Source organism: Rhinoraja longicauda, chromosome 24 (assembly GCF_053455715.1).
Source record: "Rhinoraja longicauda isolate Sanriku21f chromosome 24, sRhiLon1.1, whole genome shotgun sequence".
In the NCBI taxonomy this organism is placed as follows: domain Eukaryota; kingdom Metazoa; phylum Chordata; class Chondrichthyes; order Rajiformes; family Arhynchobatidae; genus Rhinoraja; species Rhinoraja longicauda.
In genome coordinates this window covers 17097788-17123622 of record NC_135976.1, presented here as the reverse complement: position 1 = coordinate 17123622, position 25835 = coordinate 17097788, and the positions used below count along the sequence as shown (strand labels likewise).

At 45.2% G+C, this 25835-nt stretch overlaps 1 protein-coding gene across 1 annotated transcript in view; it reads left to right on the top strand.

The window, feature by feature from the left end:
- Positions 1 to 25835, top strand: part of LOC144605281 (chemokine-like protein TAFA-3) — a 184619-nt gene that overhangs the window by 1097 nt on the left and 157687 nt on the right. The window lies entirely within an intron of this gene.

The window sequence follows — 25835 nt, the reverse complement described above, 5'->3', positions numbered from 1 at the left end:
CGTAGGTGTAAGAAGCAGTAGGAACGAGGAATTAAGTGCGGGCGACGGAGCTTCCACGAATGCTTGGAGACTTTCGAAAGCTTAGCAACGGCCCAGGCGGCGCTGCCAAGGGGTATAATGTTGGAGAGGGGACAAGGGAGGGGAATCCGAATGGTCGGAGTCAGTTGGCACCAATGACTGCAGGCGGACAGCAAAGTTGACTGAAACCACCTTACACCGAGCGTGTTACTTTTTCGAGGCGTTGTACATTGATTGTCATAAGAGGGTTCCGGCAGCGGCCAACTTAGAGCCGGGCAGCAAATATTAGAGCCATATTTTGATATTTTTGGACCCTTTCGTGACCTTTGAATTGGTGCCAGGATTGGGGCACTCGGTCTACTGAGGTAAACCTGTAAAAACCTGACCCAAAGTGCTGGAGTAACTCAGTAACTGGAGTCATTCTTTTCTCCAGAGATGCTGCCTGACCCGCTGCGTTTTACTCCAGCCCTTTGTATCTATCTACTGGACATAACTCAGCGGGTCAGGCACCATCCCTGGAGAACGTGGAAACGGCGACGCTTTCGGGTCGGAACCCTTCTTCAGACAGTGTTAAAACCCTGAATACAAACATCAGTTAACATGTAATAACGATGAAATGCAGGTTAGTTTAGACAGAGGAAAAAAAGAACAAGTGCTGGAGTAACTCGGCCAATCCGACAGCACCTGTGGAAGGAATGGATAGGTGTCGTGTCGGGACCCCTTTTCACACTATGCAACGTTCTTCAGGGCTGCCTGACCCCTCCCCCCCCCCCCCCCCGCCCGGAGTTACTCCAGCACTTTGTCTTTTTTTCCCCCTGTAAATCAGCACCTGCATTTCCTCGTTTCTACGTTAACTGCAGTGATGCTTGGATTCGGGGCTAGGGAGGTCTGAAGAAGGATCCAGCCCCGAGATATCACCTGTCCATGTTCTCCAGAGGTGCTGCCTGACCCGCCGAGTTACTCCAGCACTTTGTGTCTTTTATTTCTGTAGGCTAACATCTGCAGTTCCTTGTATCTCCATCAAGAACCCAATCATTTGTCCAGGTTTCCAAGTTGGTCTTTAGCTGGATACGGCTTAATTCCAGTCTTTGAAACTGGGATTACTAGGATCTGGGAAGCGAGATTTTCTGTTCCAAATATCATGAAGGCTTTTAGCTTTTAGAAGTTTCTATGCACGCAGCGTTCACCGTTCGCCATTGGGTGTCAAAACCTAATGAACGCAGCCTCCGGGATATATCCAATGACGGGAGCAGATTAATTTTATTTTGCAAATGCGGATGAATGAATATCCGCCACTGTTTCTTTAGATGTCAGAATAATTGGAAAGGGAATGCTACTTTAAAAAAATACCTTCAAGATCGTTAAATATTACTTAGTGCATGGCCAATAAAAGTATTTACTCAAAGAAAGGGTCGTTCAATTGCATAGACCTGTATCTTTCCCTTCGCTCGACCTCTTGCACTTGAGTTTGGCTTGATTGCATCTATGGAAATGTAATATTATCCGATCTGTCCCCTGTTTTGGATTGCATGCACAACAAAGCCTTTCACTGTACCTCAGTGCACGTGACAATAATAAACTTGAATCTAAAAATCTAAATCAAGGCAGTCTGAAATTAGCAGGTGGGTGATATCATTATAATGAACACCCAGTAAATGAGTTACTCCAGCACTTTGTGTCTTTTAACAATACTCCAACTGTGGTTTCATCAATACATTTTTAACATCATGGGCAGCCCAGTGGTAGAGTTGCTGCCTTACAGCGCCAGAGACCCAGGTTTGGATCCTGACTACAGGCGCTGTCTGTATGGAGTTTGTACGTTCTCCTCGTGATTGCGTGGGTTTTCACCGGGTGCTCCGGTTTCCTCCCACACACCAAAGACACACAGGCTTGTCGGTTAATAGGCTCTGGTAAAATTGTAAATTGTCCCTAGTGTGTAAGATGGTGTCAGTGTACAGGGTGATTGATGGTCGGCTTGGATTTGGTGGGCCGGAGGACATAGTTCCACGTTGTATTTCTAAAACTACAACAGTGATCTCATCAAGGACATGTACTTTGTAACATGATGATTCTGTGTTCCTGTACCCCTTGGTCTCTCCATTTAGTTTTAGTTTAGCTTAGAGATACAGCACGGAAACAGGCCCTTTGGCCCAGCGAGACCACACCGACCAATGATCCCCACACATTAGCACCATCCTACATACTAGGGACAATTTACAATCTGTACCAAAGCCAAGTTACCTATAAACCTGTACGTCTTTGGAGTGTGGGAGGAAATTGGCCCACCTGAGGAAAACCCACGCAGTCACAGAGAGAACGTACAGACTCCATACGGACAGTAACATTGGTTAGGATGGAACCAGGGTCTCTAGCGTAAGACAGCAACTCAACCACTGCACCATCGTGCTGCCCTAATTTTATTGAGGGTTGTTTAATTTTATTGAGGATTTATTTAAATTGGCACTTTGTGTCTCTTTTTTTGTAAACTGCAATCTGCTGCTACTTGTCTATAATAAATGCACCTGCCATCTTGAGATTCTCATCCAAATCCTATGTATAATCTCCATGCTTTCTCAGCTGGGTAAAAGGATGCTTAAGGTGTAGTCGTTATCGTTGCCAAAGGGTTTGAATATGAGCAAGGGCAGAAGGATTGGGTGTCTCTCAGTTTCTCCTGTTCTGATGCTCGCTCCTCTGTGGAGAGTGGTGGCAGGTAGTCACTGGATGACTTGCTGTGGCACTATGTTGAGCTGGTCAGCAGAGGGTTCACACATACAACGGGCTGGCAGTTGCATTTCATCTTCTGCAACCTTGTGGCACAGCTGGTAGAGCCGCTGCCTCGCAGCGCCAGAGACCCAGGTTCGATCCTCACTTTGCATGCTGTCTGTGGGAGTTTGCACTTTCTCCCTGTGATCCAGTGGGGGTCGGGGCGCGGTCACACTCCTCCGGGTGCTCCGTTTCCTCCCACGTCCCAAAGACATGTGGATTTGCAAATGGATGAATTGGGTTCATTGGCTTCTGTCAATTCCCCTAAAGTGTAGAGAGTGGATGCGAAAGTGGGACAATGTGGAACTAGTGTGAATGGGTAATCGATGGTCGGCATTGACTAGGTGGGCCGAAGGGCCTGTTTCCATGCTGTATCTCGAAATGACTAAAGCTAGGTAAACACCTCGCATGAGTAGGTGCTGCATTGATTGGGAAACACACTGAGCACTAAAATAACAAGTCTAAACTATCACCCAATCTAAAGAAGGGTTCCGACCCGATACGTTGCCTGTCCATTTCCCTCCACAGATGCTGCCTGACTCCCTGAGTTCCTTCAACACTGAGTTTTGCTCAAGATTCCAGCATCTGCAGTTCCTTGGGTCACCACTCTCTCTGCGCCCTCTATTTAATTTAGAGATACAACGTGGAAGCAGGCCCTTCAGCCCACTGAGTCTGTGCCAACCAGCGATCACTAATGTAAGAAAATAACTGCAGATGCTGGTACAAATCAAAGGTATTTATTTCACAAAATGCTGGAGAAACTCAGCAGGTCAGGCAGCATCTCAGGACGGATGGAATGGGTGACGTTTCGGGTCGAGACTCTTGTTCAGACTTGCACACTAAGGTCAATTTTCAGTTTACAGACGCCAATCATCCTGCAAACCTGCACGTCTTTTGAGTGTGGGAGGAAACCGGAACACCCAGAGAAAACCCACGCGGTCACAGTGAGAATGTACAAACTCTGCACAGGCAGCAACAGTAGTCAGGATCGTACCAGAGTCTCTGGCGCTGTGAGGCAGCAACTCTAAAGCTGCTTCACTGTGTCGTTCTTGTAAACCTCCTCTGGACCCTCTCCTATTGCAGCACATCCTCCCTTGGATATGGGTCCAAAATGTGCTCAATGTTGGTGTCCCCCTCTTTAGACCATCTTGCTGCAGGATTTATCTCATGCACTTTTGATTTTAATTATCTTTCTGTTTGCTAGAGATCCTAATGCACCTGCTTTAAGATTTTGCACAAAGGTGCTCGTGATCTTTGAATAAAATATTCTCTGATTAAATATTCCAAAGGCTCACATTAAGGGCTTGACTGCAATAATGTTGTTAGCATTTCCTTCGACCACTCTCACAGCATTCTCCGTCTTTCCATGACCCCATGCAAAGATAGGGGGTGATTTGGTGATTGGCCTCTGTCCTTGGGTGACCTTTCAGAATTATTCCTGGTCTCCCTGTTCATTCATGGACAATTTACAATTTTACCGATGCCAATAAACCAACAAACCTGTACGTCTTTGGAGTATGGGAGGAAACCGGTGCACCTGGAGAAAACCCACAGGGTCACAGGGAGAAAGTACAAACTCAGTACAGATAGACCCGTAGTCAGGATCGATCCAGGGTCTCTGGCGTTGTAACACAGTGGCTCTGCATCTGTGCCACTGTGCCGCCCTCAATGTTTTGCTCAACAATTATCATGCGTGGCTTTAATTATGATGCGCATTTACAACTTACCAATATGTTTATTAGTCAGATGTCTCCAATCCGAATATCACAGTTAGTTGCTCCTTTTCATCTTGTCCTTATGGTGTCACTGCATCTGTCAGAGCTCTGCTTTATACCCATGGCTGATCCTCCTGCTACGAGATTCTTTTCTGAGGCATCTGCCTGCAGAAACAGGCCCTTTGGCCCACCAAGTCCATGCAGACCAGCGATCCCCATACACTGGCACTATCCTACAAAGAACACTTGTACTCCAACACAGACTCTGCCCTGAACACATGGGTCATAGAATCACACGGCGTAAAAACAGACCCTTTGGCCCAACTTGCCTATGCTGACCAAGATGTCTCATCCACACCAGTCCCACCTGCCCATGTTTGGCCCATATCCCACTAGATCTTTCCCATCCTTGTACCTGTCCAAATGTTTTAAATGTTGGGATAGTACCTGCCTCAACTACCTCCTTTGGCAGCTCATTCCATATACCCACCACCCTTTGTGTGAAAATGTTGCCCCTATTTACTATGTCCTCTGGTTCTTGATTCTCCTGCTCTAGGTAAAAGGCTGTGTATTTACCTGATCTATTTCATGTTCACAAGTTATCCCAATTGGGAGGGCGCATGTTTAGTGTAAGACAATTCCGACGCCCAAATGGAAACTGGAGACACAGGAAACTGCAAGAATATGGAATAATTGCAGTTATTACAGTGGTGATGGAGGAGATGTGTGCAATCACTGTGTTTAAAAAGCAATTGGCCAAGTAATTACATAGGAAAGAAAGAGGGAGATGGTCCAAATGTAGGAAATTATAATTTGTGAATAAAGGCATCTTGGTCAGTGTTGATAAGTTGGGCCGAAAAGGCTCTGACTATCTACCCTATCTATGCCCTTTTAGAATTTTGTAAACCTTGATAAGATCACCCCTTGGGCTCCTGTGTTCCAATGAGAGGAATCCCATTCTATCCTTTCTCTCCTTGTAACTAAAGCCCTTCATTCCAAGTAACATGCTGGGGAATCTCTTTCGGACTCTTTCTTGCACTTATCACATTTTTAATAACATGGTGACTAGAACTGCAGACTTTATTTTAAGTGTGGCCTGACCAATGTCTTGCAGAGCTGCAATGTACGCCCCCAACTCTTGTGCTCGGTATTCTTGCCTATGGAGGCAAGCAAGACGATCCACTCGTCATGCTATTTGCTGGGAGCTAGAGACTTGTACCAAAGGCCTCTCTGTATATCAATGGCTCTAAGGTATCTCGGCTTAGACAGATCATTCTGGTACCATTGGACTCTTCTCAGAGGACGTGACCTCTGGTCCTGATAAACGGTGAATCCAATAAGACTCTGGAACCAAGGGTGTCGAAAAATCGGTGGTGGACCTGTATTTAAAAAGTGTAATTTTGCAAGAAATTAGCAATCTTTTTTTGTGAATAGATTAAAAAAGTTTGGAGTTTTCAACTGTTTTGTTGTCTTTTAATAGAGCAGACCCCTTCAGAGAGTGCTGTGCAACAAAGGAACTTGTTACTTGGCCTTTGACAACATAACGTCTTAGCACTGATTCCTGCCACTGAGTTCAACTTTGTTCATTCCTTTTGAATAAGCAAAGCATTTCCACAGGGACATGTCATGTTGATGCCAAAGACAAATTTATGCAGGAAACAAGCAACGTAAAGCTTGCAGATGCTGTAAATTAGAAATATAAACATGACATGTTAGAAATATTCTGTAGGGTCAGGCAGGCTATGCGAAGACAGAAATAGTGCTGATGATAAGTGTGTTAATATGGGGCGGCACAGTGACGCAGTGGTCGAGTTGCTGCCTTACAGAGCCAGAGACCCGGGTTAGATCCTGACTATTTTATTCCAAAGAAAACCATACAAACATACTAAGCAAAATGTGATCAAACAAAAGCCGCCTGTATCGGCAGTTTACAAAATAAACAATTATCATATTAAAATCCCGCCATCTCTGTCAACAATACATTCGACCCCCCCGCGGCGACCAGCATTCACGGAAGGCCTCCAGAGTCCCCGTGGACACCGCGTGTTCCCTCTCCAGGGACAGGCGGGCACGCACGTAAGCCCGGAACAGGGGTAGGCAGCCGACCTCTGTGAGGCCGTTGATCCTGACTATGGGTGCTGTTTGTGTGGAGTTTGTATGTTGTCTCTGTGACTGCGTGGGGTTTGTCCGGGTCCTCCGGTTTCCTCCCACATTCCAAAGACATGCAAGTTCGTGGCTTAGTTGACTTCTGTGAATTGGCCCTAGTATGTAGGATAGAACGTGTGTACGGGTGATCAATGGTCAGCATGGACTCAGTACGCCGAAAAGCCTGTTTCCACGTTGTATCTTGACACTAAACTAAATTTATGTTAAAAAAAACCTGTCATTTACAGATCATTTGAATACTTGAAGCATTTTAGTATTGCAAAGAAATCCAGGTTGCATTAAAATGTGGAGGAAGGAACTGCAGATGCTGGTTCAACATGACATAAAATGCTGGAGTAATTCAGCGGGTCAGGCAGCATCTCTGGAGGAAAGGAATAGGTGACGCTTAGCGTCAGAACACTATTAGGTTGTATTAAACATCTGTGGAATTTATTTGCTGAGGTCAAGATTACATTTGGTACAATTAGACCAGAGATTTTTTCATATTTCTAAAACTTATTCTTAGAAACAGTTTGCATAACATCTTTTTATAATGTTGCATGCATTTAATGTACCCAGGAAGCCTAAATGACTCTGCAGAAATCAAATCCAAGAAACGTTATAGGTCTGTGTCTTTATTATAGGTTAATAAGTTGCATCATTGTAGAATGCTTTGTAAGGTAAATGAGCCCTGAACTTGGTAGCTGTATTTGAGAGGATTATTTGTGACTGGTTAGAGGTGGTAACAATTGAGAGTCAGTGAGTCATAGAGTGACACAGTGTGGAAACAGGCCTTTCGGTCCAAGATGCCCACACTGGCTAACATGTCCCAGCTACACTTGTTCCACCTGCCTGCATTTGGTCTATATCCCACTAAACCTGTCCTATCCATGTATCTGTCCAACTGCTTCTTAAACATTAGGATAGTCCCAGCCTCAACTACCTCCTCTGGCAGCTTGTTCTATAGACCCACCACCCTTTGTGTGAAAAAGTTACCCCCTCAGATTCGTATTAAATCTTTTCCCTTCACCTTAAACCTATGTCCTCTAGTCCTCGATTCACCTACTCAAGGCAAGAGATTCTGTGCATCTACCCGATCTATTCTTCTCATGATTTTAAACATGGTATACCCCTCTAAAAGATCATCCCTCGTCATCCTGCACTCCGGGGAATAGAGCCCCAGCCTACTTAATCTCTCCATAGAGCTCAGATCCTCCAGTCCTGGTGACATCCTCGTAAATCTTCTCTGTACCCTTTCCAGCTTGACAACATCTTTCCTATAACATGGTGCCCAAGACTGAACACAATACCATTTAGAGAGAGTGTGGAAGAGATTCATCAGGATGTTGCCTGCAGTGGAGGGCTGTAGTTATCAGGAGAGATTGGATAGGTTGGGTTTACTATTAGTGGAACATGGGAGGTTTTGAGGGGTGAGCTGAGAGGTTTGCAGGATTAACAGACATGGAGACCAGAGATAGATGGCCAGAATGTTTTTTTTTGTCTAGACAGGGAAGTCCAGAATTGAAGGGCTCAGGTTTAATGTGAGAGGGGTGAAATTTGAAGGTGATCTAAGTGGTGTTTTATTTCCGCACAGGGATGGTGAATATCTGAACATGCTTAACCAATACTAATACCAAAGCCATCCCTTTTTATTAACTATTGCCAGTGCTTATATATATATATATATATATATATATATATATATATATAACGTGCAAACTCCACACAACCAGCACCTGACGTCAGGTGCTGTGAGGCAGCAGTTCCACTCTAAACTATATAAAATGTTTTAGAGTGGCATAGTTGGTGGAACTGTGTGGAATTTGTACGTTATCCCAGTGACCACGTGGGTTTCCTCTGCATGCTCTGGTTTCCTCCCACATCCTGAAGACGTGTAGGTTTATTGGCCTCTGTAAATTGCCCCTAATATGCAGGGAGTGGGTGAGAAAGTGGGCTTACATCGAACTGGTGTGAACAGGTGATCAATGGTCTACGTGAACTCGTTGGGCCGAAGAATCTGTTTCCATGCTGTATCTCTAATGGAGACTAAAATATTCTCACTGCATCAGGGGTTTGCAGGTTAATTGGCTTCTGTTTAAAACAAAAAGGACGCTAATGTGTAGGGAGTGGATGTGAAAATGGGATAACATAAAACTAAGGTTAACGGTGACTGTTAGGCTTGATGAGTGTGTTTCCATGTTCTCTGTAAATTAATAGACATATTTGGAAAATTTGACTACTTTGGGATGACCAGCCATGATCATGGTCAATGGCGGTGCTGGCTCAAAGGGCCGACTGGCCTACTCCTGCGTCTATTGTCTATTGTCTATTGTCTATATAAATTGAAATGTTTAATGTCATTGTATCTTAGTAACTGTGCATTTTCCGTCAACTGGAACAACATGATAGATAGACACAAAGTGCTGGAGTAACTCAGCGGGTCAGGCAGCATTTCTGGAGAACATGGATAGGTGACACTTTGGGCGGAACCCTGCGGACAATACGATAACTGTTTCTAACCTCTTGCCTCTCCTTTTGTACTTCAAACCTCTCTCATAATCCTTCCGTTCTTGGCTCTCCACTGCACATGGCTCAATGGGGCTTTCTCTTTCAGTTCTATCATCTCTCTTTCAATTTCATAGGGATTTGTGGGGCTCAAAATGGCTTCTGACACAAGAGACTCCTAACTGATTATTTGATTCTTCACACGTACCACTCCCACTGGTTATATCTCCACAAGATCCGCTGATTTCTCTGAGCATATAACATTAAAGAGCTTTGATTGTTCCAAATCCCTCCTCCTGTGTCTCCTTATATACATTTTTGAAGTAACTTGCAGAAGACATAAACTACTTGGTGCAACCTGTTTATTTTATATTCCACTTGCCAATATTTCTAGATATAGAATGAATAGAGGCAATGGATTTCAATGATTCATTGATACTTTATTGTCACGTGTACCTAAGTACAGTGAAAGTCTTTGTTTTGCATACAGTCCGGCAAAGGGCAGCGGAAGAGTTGCTGCCTTACAGCACCAGAGACCCGGGTTCGATCCTGACCACCGGTGCTGTCTGTATGGAGTTTGTACATTCACCCTGTGACTGCGTGAGTTTTCGAACCCGGGTCTCTGGCGCTGTGAAGCAGCAACTCTACCATTCTGCCACTGTACATATCCTAGCATTGTTAGGAGGCAACTTTTGTTCAAACAAGAATAAGCTGTTTAGTTGGTGGGGCTTATGAATGGAGAAGTGGGGAGGTAGAGAATTTCATGAGGGGGAAGTGCAGTAATTAATGTTTCTTGGTTTGCTGCCTCTATTCTTTTAAGGTATTTATTCACAAAATGCTGGAGTAACTCAGCAGGTCAGGCAGCATCTCGGGAGAGAAGGAATGGGTGACGTTTCGGGTCGAGACCCTTCTTCAGACTGATGTCAGGGGGGTGGGACAAAGGAAGGATATAGGTGGAGACAGGAAGATAGAGGGAGATCTGGGAAGGAGGAGGGGACGGGAGGGACAGAGGAACTATCTAAAGTTCTTTTAAAGCTGGAACCTCTGCCATGAGGCCAGGTCAATTGGCAAGAGGAGGCGGGTTTTATCTCCGGATTGTCGTGTGTCCAGGTCTTTACTAAGGCAGGAACATGCCCCATCACCAACCTCTCAAAGCACTTCATCACCATGGATGTGAGTGCCAGGGGTCGCTAGCCTCCGAGACATTTCACCCTGCTGTTCTTGGGCATCATTATGATGGATGTCCTTTTAAACCAGTTGAGGACCTCTGACTGTAGTAGAGAGAGGTTGAAGATGTCTGTGGAAAGCCCAGCCATTGGACAATGCAGGTCTTCAGAGCATTGCTAGGATGCCATCAGGAATCAAAAGCCAAGAGTGTCTCATTGTCATATGTACCAACAATAGAACGATGAAATTCTTACTTGCAGCAACGTAACAGGCCCGTAAACAAAATTACACACAGAAAATATAAAATAGTCAACAATACAATAAATTAATAACAGCAACACTACGTAACCATAATAGTGGAAAACTGAAGCCTGTAATGCAATGAGGCAGTCAATGAGACAGTCCATAAAAGTTCATAATGGCTGAGGTTAGTGTTGTGCAGTGCTCAAGAGCCTGATAGTTGCTGGGAAGATGCTGTTCTTGAGCCTGGAGGTCATGGTTCTCAGGCTCCTGTCCGTTATGGGTCAGGATCTTTCTTCAGAGTGTGCAGGAAGGAAGTGCAGGTGCTGGTTTAAACTGAAGATAGACACAAAGCTGGAGTAACTCAGCGGGTCAGACAGCAGCTCTGGAGAAAAGGAATAGGTGATGTTTCGGGTTGAGAAAGAGTCTGAAGAGTCTCGACCCGAAACACCACCTATTCCTTTGCTCCAGAGACTCTGTCTGACCCATTGAGTTACTCCAGCTTCTTGTGTCTTCCTTCTTCAGAGATTCTTTTTGCAAATCAGCACCTTCAGTTCCTAAATCTTCCAATGTATAGCACCGTGCACAGCTGGTGGAGTTGTTACCACAAGGCGCCAGAGACCTGGGTTCAATCCTGACTTCTGGTGCTGTCTGTGTGGAGTTTACACATTCTCTCTGTGACTGTGTGGATTTCCTCTGGGTGCTCCGGTTGCCTCCCACATCTCAAAGATGTGTGGGTTTGTAGGTTAATTGGCCTCTGTAAAATTGCCCCTAGTGTATAGGGAGTGGATAAGGAAGTGGGATAACATAGAACGGGTGATCGAAAGTCGGCATGGACTCGGTGGACCAAAGGGCCTGTTCCCATGCTGTACATTTTTCACGTAACGTCTGTTATAACTCATCATGCTGCAAATAATAGCAGTATTTGAATCGGTTAAGCTGTGAAATATTTGTATGGAAGCCTCTGGTTCAGATCACAAAGTTTAAAGTATTACAATATGCCTGTATGGATAAATTGCAGAATTGGGTCACCCAAGTTGCTCATGATAAGACTGCAATCTGTCATCATCTAAATGTGTGTCGCTGTCAGTTTCACTGTTCTAACAAACACATTGACTGTGTTCAATTGCTCTATTTGTTCAACAGCATTATGTCCCTGAACAGTTCCAATAGTGGGACTTCATCACCCTAAATTGCTGGAGATAATGAAAGTAAAACTATGATGATATATAAAGGGAAATTTATCACTGATATCCTGAGAGGCTTATTTGTTTCTGTCAAGATGCAAAAGCCAGTGTAGAATGAAGAGAAGCAAATATGAACAATATAGACCCAGTGACAGTGGCGAGTGTATGCACCTTCCTGTTTTACTTTATTGGTAAATTAAATTTAATTCTCACTAATCCATTTGATATATTGTGTGTGTGTGTGTGCAGTTGGATTGAGGGGGAGAGAGTCCCGGGAATGGAGATTGTTCCTCTGGGAACAAGGGGAGCTCAGAATTCTGGTCAGAGTTGTGTGTGTAGTCAGTGAGGAGGGAATGCAAGAGGTTTGGGAGGGGTTGCTGGTGAATTGATGATCCGCCATTTGTAGGACTCGTGGGTAATAACCGATTCATCAAACTCAAGCAGCATGACCACATGTATTGGTCCAATTGCCTTTTAAATGTTGTTATATAAACCTGCCTCCACTACCTCCTTTTGTCAGCTTGTTCCAGATACCCACCACCCTCGGAGTGAAAAATGTTGTCCCTCAAGTTCCTATTAAATCTTTCCCCTCTCTCATCCTCAACCTATGTTGCCTAGTTCTTGATTCCCCGTCCCTGGCTGTAAAAGACTGTGTGTTCACCCTATCTGTTCCCCTTGTGATTTTGTCTCACTTTGTGGACACAAAGTCCCATATTCACAATGAGGACATTTTGAATGGCGAAACATAAGTTGACATGGACCGTTGAGGTTTGGACGATATTTTTTTCCCTCTTGTGAAGTTCCAAGGATTGACTTCTTCTCTATTAATGATTTGAATTTACCACTGCCTCCAGCGTTTGGCTATTTGAGGAAAGAGGCGTTTCACCACAAAGTTCATGATCCACTCGGCAAGCAGGGATCTCCTACACTAGCACACGCCTTGCAGAACACCTTCTACAGATGCAGCATAGTAAACATCCTGTCAGGTTGCACCACAGCTTGGTTTGGGAACACAATGGTGCAGCTGGTAGAACTGCTGCCTCACAGCGCCAGAGACTTGTGTTTGATCCTGATCTCGAGTGTTGTCTGTGTGGAATTTGTACAGACATTCAAATTCCATGTGGGACCATGCGGGTTTACTCTGGGTGGTCCGGTTTGCTCCCACATCCCAAAGATGTGCGGGTTGGGAGGTTAATTGGCCTCTGCAAATTACCCATAGTGTGCAGGGAGTAGATAAGAAAGTGGGATAAACATAGAACTATTGTGGATGAGTGATTAATGGTCAGTGTGTCAATGTTGACTTGATGGGGAGGTCAGTACCTATGATGGACTGGGCAGTGTCCACCACTCTCTGCACCCTCCTCCGTTCTTGGGCGTTTGTTCCCAAACCAGGCCCTGATGCAACCGGTCAGCATGTTCCCTACCGTACACCTGTAGAAGTCCATCAAGTATTCGAGGATTTGAATACAATTGACTGAGGAATCTAGAACCAAAGGAAAAGGTGGTATTTTGCAAGTTGCTTTAATGGGGGGGGGGGGGGGGGGGCAGGAAGAGAAGGGACACCTGCAGCCCTTTTTCTCAGGTGCCAATGTATAGGCAGGATACCAGGAACGATTCCTCCTCACTTTCCTCCTTGAACACTCTCTGAGTGATGTAATAGAGGGGCATTTGGCGATGCATGAGCAGACATGATCCCCTATATTCATTGAGTGGATGTTCTTGGGGTTGCAAGTTCTAAGTGTTCAGAGATACAGACCTTTCTCTCCCAAGATGCAGCCTCACTCGCTGAGTTACTGCAGCATTTTGTGTCTACCTTCGATTTTAACCAGTATCTGCAGTTTTTTTTCTTACACTTTGGCCTACTGAGTCTGCGCTGGCCATCGATTCCTGCACACTAACACCATCCTGCACGTACTAGGGCCAATTTACAATTTTATCAGGCCAATTAACCTACAAACTCTTTGAAGTGTGGGAGGAAACTGGAAAACCCAGAGAAAACCCACGCAGGTCACGGGGAGAACGTACAAACTCCATACAGACTGCACCCGTAGTCGGGATCGAACCCGGGTCTCTGGTGCTGCAACTCGACCTTATCATGCTTGAATAATGCTTGACTAATCTTCTGGAATGTTTTGAGGATGTAACTACGAAAATTGACAAGGGAGAGCCAGTGGATGTAGTCTACCTGGACTTTCAGAAAGCCTTTTCAGAAAGGTCCCACATAGGAGATTAGTGGGCAAAATCAGAACACATGGCATTGGGGGTAGGGTACTGGCATGGATAGAAAATTGGTTGGCAGACAGAAAACAAAGAGTAGGGATTAACGGGTCTCTTTCAGAATGGCCGGTAGTGAGTGACTATTGGGGTACCGCAAGGCTCGGTGCTGGGACCGTAGCTATTTACAATATGTTAATGACTTGGATGAAGGGATTAAAAGTAACATTAGCAAATTTGCAGATGACACAAAGCTGGGTGGCAGTGTGAATTGTGAGGAGGATGCTATGAGGATACAGGGTGACTTGGACAGGTTGGGTGAGTGGGCAGATGCATGGCAGATACAGTTTAATGTGGATAAATGTGAGGTTATCCACTTTGGTGGCAAGAACGGGAAGGCAGATTAGTATCTGAATGGTGTCAAGTTAGGAACAGGGGAAGTACAATGAGATTTGGGTGTCCTTGTACATCAGTCACTGAAAGTAAGCATGCAGGTACAGCGGGCAGTGAAGAAAGCTAATGGCATGTTGGTCTTCATAACAAGAGGAGTTGAGTATAGGAGCACAGAGGTCCTTCTGCAGTTGTACAGGGTCCAGTTGAGACCACACCTGGAGTACTGTGTGCAGTTTTGGTCTCCAAATTTGAGGAAGGACTTTCTTGCTATGGCGGGAGTGCAGCGTTGGTTCACGAGGTTAATTTCCGGGATGGCGGGACTGTCATATGTTGAAAGAATGGAGTGACTGGGCTTGTATACACTGGAATTTGGAAGGATGAGAGGTGATCTTATTGAAACATATAAGATTATCAAGGGATTTGACATGCTAGAGGCAGGAAACATGTTCCTGATGTTGGGGGAGTCCTGAACCAGGAGCCACAGTTTAAGAATAAGGGGTAGGCCATTTAGTACGGAGATGAGAAAAAACGTTTTCACCCAGAGGGTTGTGAATCTGTGGAATTCTCTCCCTTGGAAGGCAGTGGAGGCTGATCTCTGGATGCTTTCGAGAGAGAGCTAGATACTCTTAAAGAAAGTGGAGTCAAGGGATATTTGGAGAAGGCAGGAACGGGGTACTGATTGTCGATGATCACAGTGAATGGCGGTGCTGGCTCGATGGGCAGAATGGCCTACACCAGCACCTATTGTCTATTTTCTACCACTGTACCGCCCCAGTTCTAAATTCTAATAAAATGCTTCTTCATCTTCATAGGAGTTCAACCCATCATAAGATCACCCCTCGCATCCCGTTATCAGGGCCGTCTGTCTGCTGGGTCCCCGCAATATCTAGTAGTCTTTGTTCCCAAAGGCCTAACCCCAGCTGAGCGTTTGGAGTGTTCCTTCCGTCTGAGACTATGACCATGCAGATGTATGAAGAGGAAATACAAGTACCTCGTCAATAGCCCAGGACAACAGTTATTGATCCACATCCAAGACTGGAATGGGAAAGAACTGGGTAAAACATAACCAATATGGATTACATGAAGATCTTTGTAAAAACGACTATCATTTTATTCAGCATTTTTGCAATAAATATCCCTCGAGTAATATTGTAAAGCCAGATTTCTGTTTATTGGGTCTTACTGGGCACGGATTGACTGCTGTGTTTTCTAATGGAATATAATGGGAGCGTTTAAACTTTTTTGTTTCCGTTGTGGCTCTGTTTGTTGGTAATATAGATATTTCCTTAGAAAACAGGAGGAAGATTGTTAATTAGGATTAGTTTCTGTTCAGCACTCATTCATTTCATTTGTCAACACTGAAACGAGTTTATTATGTAAACCTCGGAGGTTGAATGTTTTTTAGCCCCTAGCCCCTTTGGTGCATGTGGAACAACCGCCTGCAGATTTTTTGAGTTGAGTTTAGTTTAGAGATATAGCGCAGAAACAGGCCCTTCGGCCCACCGGGTCTGCGCCGACCAGCGATCCCCGCACATTAACATTATCCTACACCCACTAGGGACAACTTTTACATTTACCAAGCCAATTAACCTACAAACCTGTACGTCTTTGGAGTGTGGGAGGAAACCGAAGATCTCGGAGAAAACACAAGCAGGTCACGGGGAGATTGTACAAACTCCGTGCAGACAGCACCCTTGGTCAGGATCGAACCTGGGTCTCCAGCGCTGCATTCGCTGTAAGGTAGCAACTCTACCGCTGCGCCACCGTGACTCACCGCGATACTGAAATTTGGAGCAAGAAACAAACTGCTGGGGAAACACGGTGGGTCAGGCAGCATCTGTGGAGGGCACAGTGGTGCAGCAGTAGAGCTGCTGCCTCATAACGCTGGAGACCCGTGGATGTGAAAGTGAGATAAGATAGAACCAGTGTGAACGGGTGATCGGTGTGCGGCATGGACTTGCTGGGCCGAAGGGCCTTTTCAAATGCCGTATCTCTGAAATTAAAACTTTGCATCAGGATTACAACAAGACAGTTTAACTTGTCTTAACTGGCAAAACCCAGCCAACAAATCTCAAAAGATTTAAAGTGAGTAAGCCATAGAAAGAACCACAGATGCTGGAGTACCCTCACAGGGTCAGGCAACATCTTCGGAGAACATGGATAGGTGACATTTTGGGTCAGGACCCTTCTTCAGACTTCGGGGGTGGGGGAGTGAAAGTCCAGATATAGGCTGGTTTAGAGATACAACGTGGAAACAGGCCTTTCAGCCCACCAAGTCCACGCTGACCATCGATCATCCATTCACACGAGTTCTATGTTGTTCCATTTTCTCGTCCACTCCTCACACCGCAGGAGTAATTTTTACATAGGCCAATTTACCTACAAACTTTCAAGTCTGAAGAAGGGTCTCGACCCGAAACGTCACCCATTCCCTCTCTCCTAGATGCTGCCTGACCTGCTGAGTTACTCCAGCATTTTGTGATACCTTCGATTTGTACCAGCATCTGCAATTATTTTCCTGCAAACTTTCACTTCTTTGGGAATGTGGGAGGAATCCAGAGCACCCCGAGGAAATGCACACGGACCCAGGGAGAGTGGGCAAACTCCACACAGAGAGCATCTGAGTTCAGGATCAAACATGGGTGCCTGGCTCTACCAGCTCCACCACTGGCCATTGCTCTGCAGAAATCACCACCGTTGGAGCTGCATGCTTACGTAAAATCTCCCATCACAGTCAAGTGTTACCTCATTTATATCATTTTCATTTATATCATCTGCTGGGTTTTGGAGGGATTGTGCGGTGGTACAGATGAATGAGGACGATTCGGAAACCAAAACAGGCTTAAAATTGGTAGCACGCAGGTTTTTAACCAGTAAGTCATCGAATGACACAGCATGGCCCCTCAGCCCACCACATCCATGCTGACAATCAAGCTAATCCAACACTAATTGCACTTTAATAACTACATTCCTATCCACTCCCTTCAGATTCTACCACACATCCTCACAAATGTGCAGAGGCTATATAATCTCCCAACACGCACGTCCGCGAGATGTGTTTAGGTTAGTTTATTGTCACGTGTACCGGGGTACAGTGAAAAGCTTTTGTTGCCTGCTATCCAGTCAGCGGAAAGACAATACACGAGGACGACCGAGCCATCCACAGTGTATAGATTCATGATAAGTGAATAACGTTTAGTGCAAGGTAAAGCCAGCAAAATCTGGTCACGGATAGTCCGAGGGTCACCAATGAGGTAGATAGTAGTTCGGGACCACTCTCTGAACTAGTTCTTGGTAGGATGGTTCAGTTGTCTGGTAACAACTGGGAAGAAACAGTCTCTGAATCTGGAGGAGCAATCTTGTGAGAAAGCCAGAGCATTTAGACGAAGCCTAGGCAGTCACAGGGAGAACGTGCAAACTCCACACGGATGTCACCAGAGTTCAGAACTGAGCCAAGATCGATCGAGCTGTACCAGTGTGCCACAAAGTTGGTGTGAACAGAAGCTGGATTCTGCAAAGTACTGTATATAATTCTCCATTAACTCTACAAATTGAAGGTCAGCCGATCAATGTGCAGCTGTGTGGAGTATTGAGCCCATAATAGAGCAGTCTGGAACATGAAGCTTTCATAGTGTGGACTTTATTATTCGGTGCCCTCTTTCCTCGGGTAAAATCTGAACTGGAATCAATTAAATGCTAACTGTGTTAGTTACACTTCTGAATACTAATCTTTCAAAGTCTACATAAAGTTTTAGTACATTGAGTCACACAGCACAGAGATGGTTCCTTTGTCCCAACATGCCCATGCCAACCAAGTTGCCCCATCTGCACTAGTTTCACCTGCCTGTGTTGGTGCATATCCCTCTAAACCTTTCCTACCCATGTACCTGCCAGAAAATGGTTTAATGGTTCAATGGTGCTTTATTGTTATTCTTTTAGATGTTGTTGTAGTACCTGCCTCAACTACCTCCTCCGGCAGCTGGTTCCATATACCTCTGCGGGAAAAAGTTGTTCCTCGGGTTCCAGTTAACCCTTTTCTCTCTTAACTTTGGTATGGGGAGAAGGCAGGAACGGGGTACTGGTTGAGAATGATCAGCCTTGATCACATTGAATGATGGTGCTGGCTCGAAGGGCCGAATGGCCTAGTCCTGCACCTATTGTCTATTAAACCATGGTTGTATTCTGTTCAGTTTTCGTCACCATGTTGTAGGATGTTGTCAAGCTGGAAAGGGTGCAGAGAAGATTCATGAGGATGTTGCCAGGACTTGAGAGCCTAAGCTATAGGGAGAGGTTGAGCAGGTTGGGACTTTAAACCACGTCCCTCTGCACTCCAAGGTATTAATCTTATAGAGGTGTACAAAATCATGAGAGGAATAGGTCAGGTAAATGCACAGAGTCTTTTGCCCAGAGAGGGGCAATCAAGAACCAGAGGACATAGGATTACGGTGAGGGGGGAAAGGTTTAATAGGAACCTGAGGGGTAACTTTTTTTGCGCAGAGGTGGTGGGTATATGAAACCACCTGTTGGAGGAGGTAGCTGAGGCTGGTACTATCATGACATAATAGAGACATTTGGACAGATACATGGATAGGATAGGTTTGGAGGGAACTGGGCTGAGTGCGGGCAGATGGGAGGTGTAGATGGGGCATGTTGGTTGGCGTGAGCAAGTTGGGCTGAAGTGTCTGTTTCCATGCTGTATGACTCTATGGTTCTTGAATCCCTTATTCTGGGTAAAAGACTCCATGCATTCACCCTATCTATCCCCCTTGTGATCTAAAAGGATAGATGAGGCATGTTTGCTTAAGGTCCTACAGAAAATGTGTACAAGGAACACAGTGTGTTTTATCTGGAATATTGTCCTCCTTTATACGGTTGGATAACTAAGTGTTGCATGCAACTAATGTAGGGAAGTGAGGTTGATGTACTATATGTAATGACTAAGATACAGAAACGTCAAGGATGCGCACATCTATTTAACATTGCTTTTGCCTCTTGATGGTAAAGCTTAAGGCTAAGGGATATTGAAAAGCATGTCACTGCTAATTTATCTGGATAATGATGAGATTTTCTGTGCATATTATGAATGAGATAATATCAATGTTGGCCATAAATTTGGATTCTAAAGAAATCAGTTTGTCCCTTACCAGCAACATATAATATTACTTAAATCAACATATAATCTCTATGTACTAAAACTCTTGTTTGTTTGATTGTTCCTGAACTACAGCCAAAACAGTACACGATAACGTGACAATTTTAGGCCCACCTTACTCACCATTGTCCCTTTGGTGCTAATGGAAGAAGTTTCATTGAATTCGGAGTTATATTTTTAAAGTTATTCACATTTTAAAGTTTAAATCGATCTCGGAGGGAGGGGGGTGGAGGGAGGGGGCAGGAGGGAGGGGGGTTGGGGGGATGGAGTAGGGGGAGGGGAGGGTAGGAGAGAGGAGGGGGAAGGGCGGAGAGGGGGAGGAGAGGGTGCTGCACCAATGCAGAAGAGGTTTGGGCCCAACGGGTCCACTTGGTCTCGTATTACTATAAAATTCATTCAACATTGCGAAGTTGAGACATAGGAACAAGGAACTGCAGATGCTGGTTTATGAAAAAAGGAACAAGATGCTGGAGTAACTCAGCAGGTCAGGCAGCATCTCTGGAGGACATGGATAGGCGAAGTTTTCAGTCGCACCCTTCAGACTTATCCTGCCCAAAACATCACCTATCCATATTCTCCAGGGATGCTGCCTGAAAGGCTGAGTTACTTCAGCAGTTTGTGTCAGGTTTTAGAGCGCTCCTGATAATAGTCATGAATCTGAAACTTCTAAACGTCAGTGGATGGGCACCAGTCATGGTTTAATTCCACAGAGGTGACAACATTAATGTCCTGGAGACATGGATCTCTGTGTTATCTCAGATCAATGGTCGGTGTGGACTCGGTGGGCCAAAGGGCCTGTTTCCATGCTGTGCCTTTCAATCAATGCAACCCATGTGATCCTCCTTCCTTCACCAGGGGCAATCTGGCATAATCAGCACAAGAAAATATTGTCAATGGGTGGGAATTCCCAAATCAGTCGCTGGAAAGGATATCTGTTTGGACATCAGGGACACCATTGCGTCAGTATGTGCGTTGTGCCCAACGACGTATCAGACCGCTTGCCTTCAACTTGCCCATAGGCTTTCAATTCACCAGCAGTTCAAGGTTATAAGAGCCCATTTTTCACCACCATCAGGCAAAATGTAAAAGAGATGTGCAGGGCAAGGCTTTTACACAGAGTTGTGAGTGCCTGGAGTGTGCTGCCAGTGGTGGAGGTGGAGGTGGAGGAAGACCAAAGCACATGGTGTTTAAGAAGCTTTTAATAGGAACATGAACATGCAGGGTATGGAGGAATATGGATCACGTGCAGGCAGTGGAGATTATTTTAACTTGGCATTGTATTTGTGGCCGGACGGGTTTGTCTCTGTGCTGCACTGTTCTATGTTGTAAGTGACATCTCATTTCAGAATCCAAAGTCCTACAGTAATTTTAAGATTTTGAAAAGCAATGTGGTGAAAGTGTCTTAATAAGGGTAAGGCAGTGGGCAGGGAAACGATCTCGGATAAAGACAAGTGAAATCATCCATGGGAAAGCATCACAAAGATTGCTGGGCGTTAGACGAGATTGTTCAAGACAATAGAAAGTGAGAGCAAAATCAGACTGTGTTTGTGCCAGGGAAATATCGTTGATCATTGTCAATTGGCCAAAGAATGATACTCCATCACCATGTCATATACATATACTGTAATATAGATAAAAAGATTTAGGAATTGCTCTTTAATCTGGCAACAGGTTCCAGGCATCTTCATTCAGGCTGCTGTTCCTCTTTTCTGTTGACATTGGTTTACTATTGTCACGTGGACAGAGAAGCTTTTTGCGTGCTCTCCGATTAACTCGGATACTAGATCTGATCAGGGCGTCAAGGTGGCGCAGCGGTAAAGATGCTGCCTTGCAGCGCCAGCGACCGGCGTTTGATCCTGCTTACGGGTGCTGTCTGTATGGAGTTTGTACATTCTCTCCATGACCGCGTGGGTTTTCCTCTGGAGATGCTGCCTGACCCGTTCAGTTACTCCAGCGTATTCTGTGTATCTTTGGTGTAAACCAGCGTCGGCAGTTCCTTCCTACACAACCTACAAATCTGCACATCTTTGGAGTGTGGGAGGAAACCGGAGCACCCGGAGAAAACCCACGCATTTCACAGGGAGAACGTACAAACTCCGTACAGACAACACCCGCAGTCAGAATCGAACCGGGTCTCTGGCACTGTAAGGCAGCAACTCTACTGCTGTGCCACTGTGCTACCCTGAAACCTAGTTTCAATCTGCCAATGGGTGTTGCCAGCAGTACTCACCTCAGTCCACCTCCAGCCCTTGTATTTATACATTAAGACAGGAAGTACTGTCTAAGGATGTACTGTTCTAACAATGTTTCCATTGCTGGTGAAACTGGATTTTTCTGCTTTCCTTGGCTCCTCTGAGGGTCAGACGTGTCCTTGTTCTCTCACTAATTGTCGTCAGCTACTCTGAAACATGTCTTTGCCAACTACGCAATAGTATATGGTCTTAAAATGACAGCAGTGTGACAGTTCTCTCTCCTGAAATGTGTGTCGGTCATCAAAAACACGACGCATGGTGAGTCTGTCAGTTCAAGGCTACCTGTGTATGTTGCTGCATAATGTAATGGAAATTTGGGTCACATCTCTGGAACCTTGACCTTCAGAATACAATGCTCGCTAAATCTGCATAAACCTGTCATCTGGCTCTGTGTTGTCCCTAAAAAAGGAAAAGATCTGTGTGCTTCACGGAAAAATGATCATCATTTTGTTTGGTTTGAATTCCTCCTGCTCCTTGCAGCAGTATAAATGAGGGGGAATCTCATTGAAACTTAGTGGCGGCACGGTGGCGCAGCGGTAGAGTTGCTGCCTTGCAGCGAATGCAGCGCCGGAGACACGGGTTCGATGCTGACTACGGGCGCCGTCTGTACGGAGTTTGTACGTTCTCCCCTTGACCTGCGTGTGTTTTCTCCGAGATCTTCGGTTTCCTCCCACACTCCAAAGACGTACAGGTATGTAGGTTAATTGGCTGGGCAAATGTAAAAATTGTCCCTTGTGTGTAGGATAGTGTTAATGTGCGGGGATCGCTGGGCGGCGCGGACCCGGTGGGCCGAAGGGCCTGTTTCCGCGCTGTATCTCTGTATCTCTAAATCTAAAAAATCTAAATCTAATCCACTCTATCCAGGCCTTTCACTAAATGTTTCCACTCGTGAGAGAGTCTAGGATCGGAGGTCATAGACTCAGAATGAAAGGACGTTAAGTTTGAATTTAGTTTTATCGTCACGTGTGCTGAGGTACAGTGAAAAGCTTTTATGGCGTGCTAGCCAGCCAGCGGAAATACTATGCATGATTAGAATTGAGTCATCCGCAGTCTACAGATACATTATAAAGGGAATAACGTTTAGTGCAAGGTAAAGTCCGATCGCAGTCTGATTTGCCAGGGTGTCAGGGGTTATGGGGAGAAGGCAGGAGAATGGGGTGGAGAGGGAAAGACAATCAAGCCATATTTGAATGGCAGAATAGACCTGATGGGCCAAATGGCCTAATTCTGCACCAACAAGACTACAAATTTGAAGATGACCCCAACCAGCCTACAATGAGGGACCCGGTCAAATGCTTTACCCAAGGTCCATGTGGACAACTTCCAAAGCCCTGGAGACACAAGGAAGTTCAATACTTTGAGAGTTGCTCCAGTCTCCTGGCCTCTTCGATCATCATCTTCCGAAAACTGCACCATAGTTGTGAGACAGGCCTCCACCACACAAAACCATACTCGCTGTTCCTGATTAATCCATGCTTTTCCAAATGCATGCAAGTCCTGTCTACAATTGTTCAACAATTGGGCTGGAGATTCCCAGGAATTGCTGAGGGAGTTAGATTTTCTCGAGATTTTGACAGCAGCCTAGAAGAGTTTTCCCTCGCATGGAAATCTCTTGCTTGAAGTAGGCGGCTTCTTTGGAGAGTCTGGTGTCAAGATGTGGACCATGAAGCTGATTGAGTGTGACCTGAACTTCAAGCATGAGATTATTGACCTGGTAGAGGATTTTGACAAAGGACTGTACACTCGAACAGTACAGCACAGGAACAGGCCCTTCGGCCCACAATGTCTATGTCGAGCATGATGACGAGACTAACTTTTATCTACCTGCAACTAATCCATAACCTATCATTCCCCACATATCCATGCCCCTATCCAATAGTCAATTAAATGCCACTATCATATCTGCCTCCACCACCACCACTGCCAACACATTCCAGGCACTCACCACTCTGTAATTAAAAAAAACTTGCCCTGCACATCCCCTTTAAAATTAGCCTCTTTCACCTTCAAGAACAATGGTGCGGCGGTAGAATTGCTGCCTTACAATGCCAGAGACCCACGTTTGATCCTGACTATGGGTGCTGTCTGTACAGAGTCTGTATGTTCTCCCCGTGACCGCGTGAGTTTCCTCCGGGTGCTCCGGTTTCCTCCCACACTCCAAAGACTACAGGTTTGTTGGTTAATTGTCTTCAGTAAAAATTGTAAATTGTCTCTCGTGTATCGGGTAGTGTTAGTGTACGGGGATCGCTGGCAGGGTCAAAGGACCTGTTTCTGCACTTTATCACTAAACTAAACTAAAAGGTTCTGACTGTCTCTCCCAGCTGTGCATCTCATAATTGTATATACTTCTATCAGGCCTCCCCACAACCTCTGGCATTCCAGAGTAAACAATCTAAAACTGTCCAATCTCTCCCTGTAGCTCAGACCCCTAAACCAGGCATCATGACATGGGTTCACTAACATTGCAAGTAAGATTGTGGGATTATTTTGCGATGAAAATGTCAGTGTATTTCAGATTTGAACATACTTTGCACGAGTAATTGGTGCATTAGCATCTACTGGGCACATTTTACAACAAAGCTATCATTACCATAATTGGATCTATCAAATTTTCACAAATTTAGCCTGCTAATAATCATGAAACCCATTTATTGTTAATAGTTATTGTGTTCATAAAGCAAATCATTTATACCCCTTACAGGACAGAGTTAGCATAACAGGACCCGAGTAATGCAAACAATTTTGAAATGATTGTTGATCGTGTTGAGAAGGCCTCTTTATTGGGAATTAAGGGCTGGGGGAGAGATAGGGAATTTAGCAGTAAAGTAACAACTTTTTTGAAGGCAGCCCATCATTTTCTGAACGTGACAGAATGCAATAGGAATTAAGTCTAATGGAAAATAACTCCATGATATTCTGGCTTTGTTTTTGCGACATTTGCCTTTTGCACGAAGCTAGAAAGGTCAAGATGTTGAGAAGTTTGCTTCAGATATGTTCATTATGCCCTAATTGTAACTCTCATTAGTTTAGTTTATTACTGTCACATGTACCAAGGCACAGTGGAAAGCTTTTTGTTGTGTGCAGTCCAGTCAGAGCGAAGACTAGATATGATTACGCTTCATATGTGACATCTCAGCTTTAATTGAAGGGCATGACATCAGTGCAGCCTTTTTCTAAAACTATTAGTGGTTTGGTTACTTATATTAAGTAATATTAACATTTAAATTAAAATTTCGTCGAAGTAACACTAATTATTTTAAAATGTTCCACTGTTTCTGCATGAGGAGTGGCATGGTGGCGCAGCGGTAGAGTTGCAGCATTAGAGACTCGGGTTCAATCCTGTCTAAGGGTGCTGTCTGTATGGAGGTTGCACGTTCTCCCTGTCACCATGTGGGTTTCTCTGGGTACTCCAGTTTCCCCCCACACTCCCAAAAAGTGCAGGTTTGTAAATTAATTGGCTTGGTAAAATTGTAAATTGTCCCTCGTATGTAGGATAGGGGTGATTGCTGGTCGGCACGGACCCGGTGGGGTGAAGGGCCTGTTTCAGCTTTGTGTCTAGTCTAAAGACTGAGCATTGTGGAGGTCTGTGCGCGAGGTGTTAGTTCAGCTGCTTGTGACCTAATCACTGATGGTGAACCAGCCACCATGCTTTGGTAGCCTCCCCTCGCCTCGCCACACTGCATAGGAAACATGGTGCTTGGCCCACTGAGTCCATCCCGATCATCAATCACCCGTTCACGCTAATTCTATGTTAGCAAACTTTTGCATCCTCTCCGTACACACTAGGTGTGATTTACAGAGGGCAATTAACCTACAAACCTGCATGTCTTTGGGATGTGGGAGTAAACTGGAGCACCCAGAGGAAACCCACAAGGTCACGGGGAGAGTGTGCAAACTCCACACAGGCAGCACCCGTAGACAGGATCGTGGAGAGGCGGGCGGACCACAGAGAGGCCATCGGGCCGTGCTATGGAGAACAAATAGGGACCCGGCAGGGGCCCACGGCAGGGGCCCACGCAGAGCAAAGTGGGACCAACATGACTCTAATGAGTACTTTTGCAACTTGCTCGGCACCGGAAACATG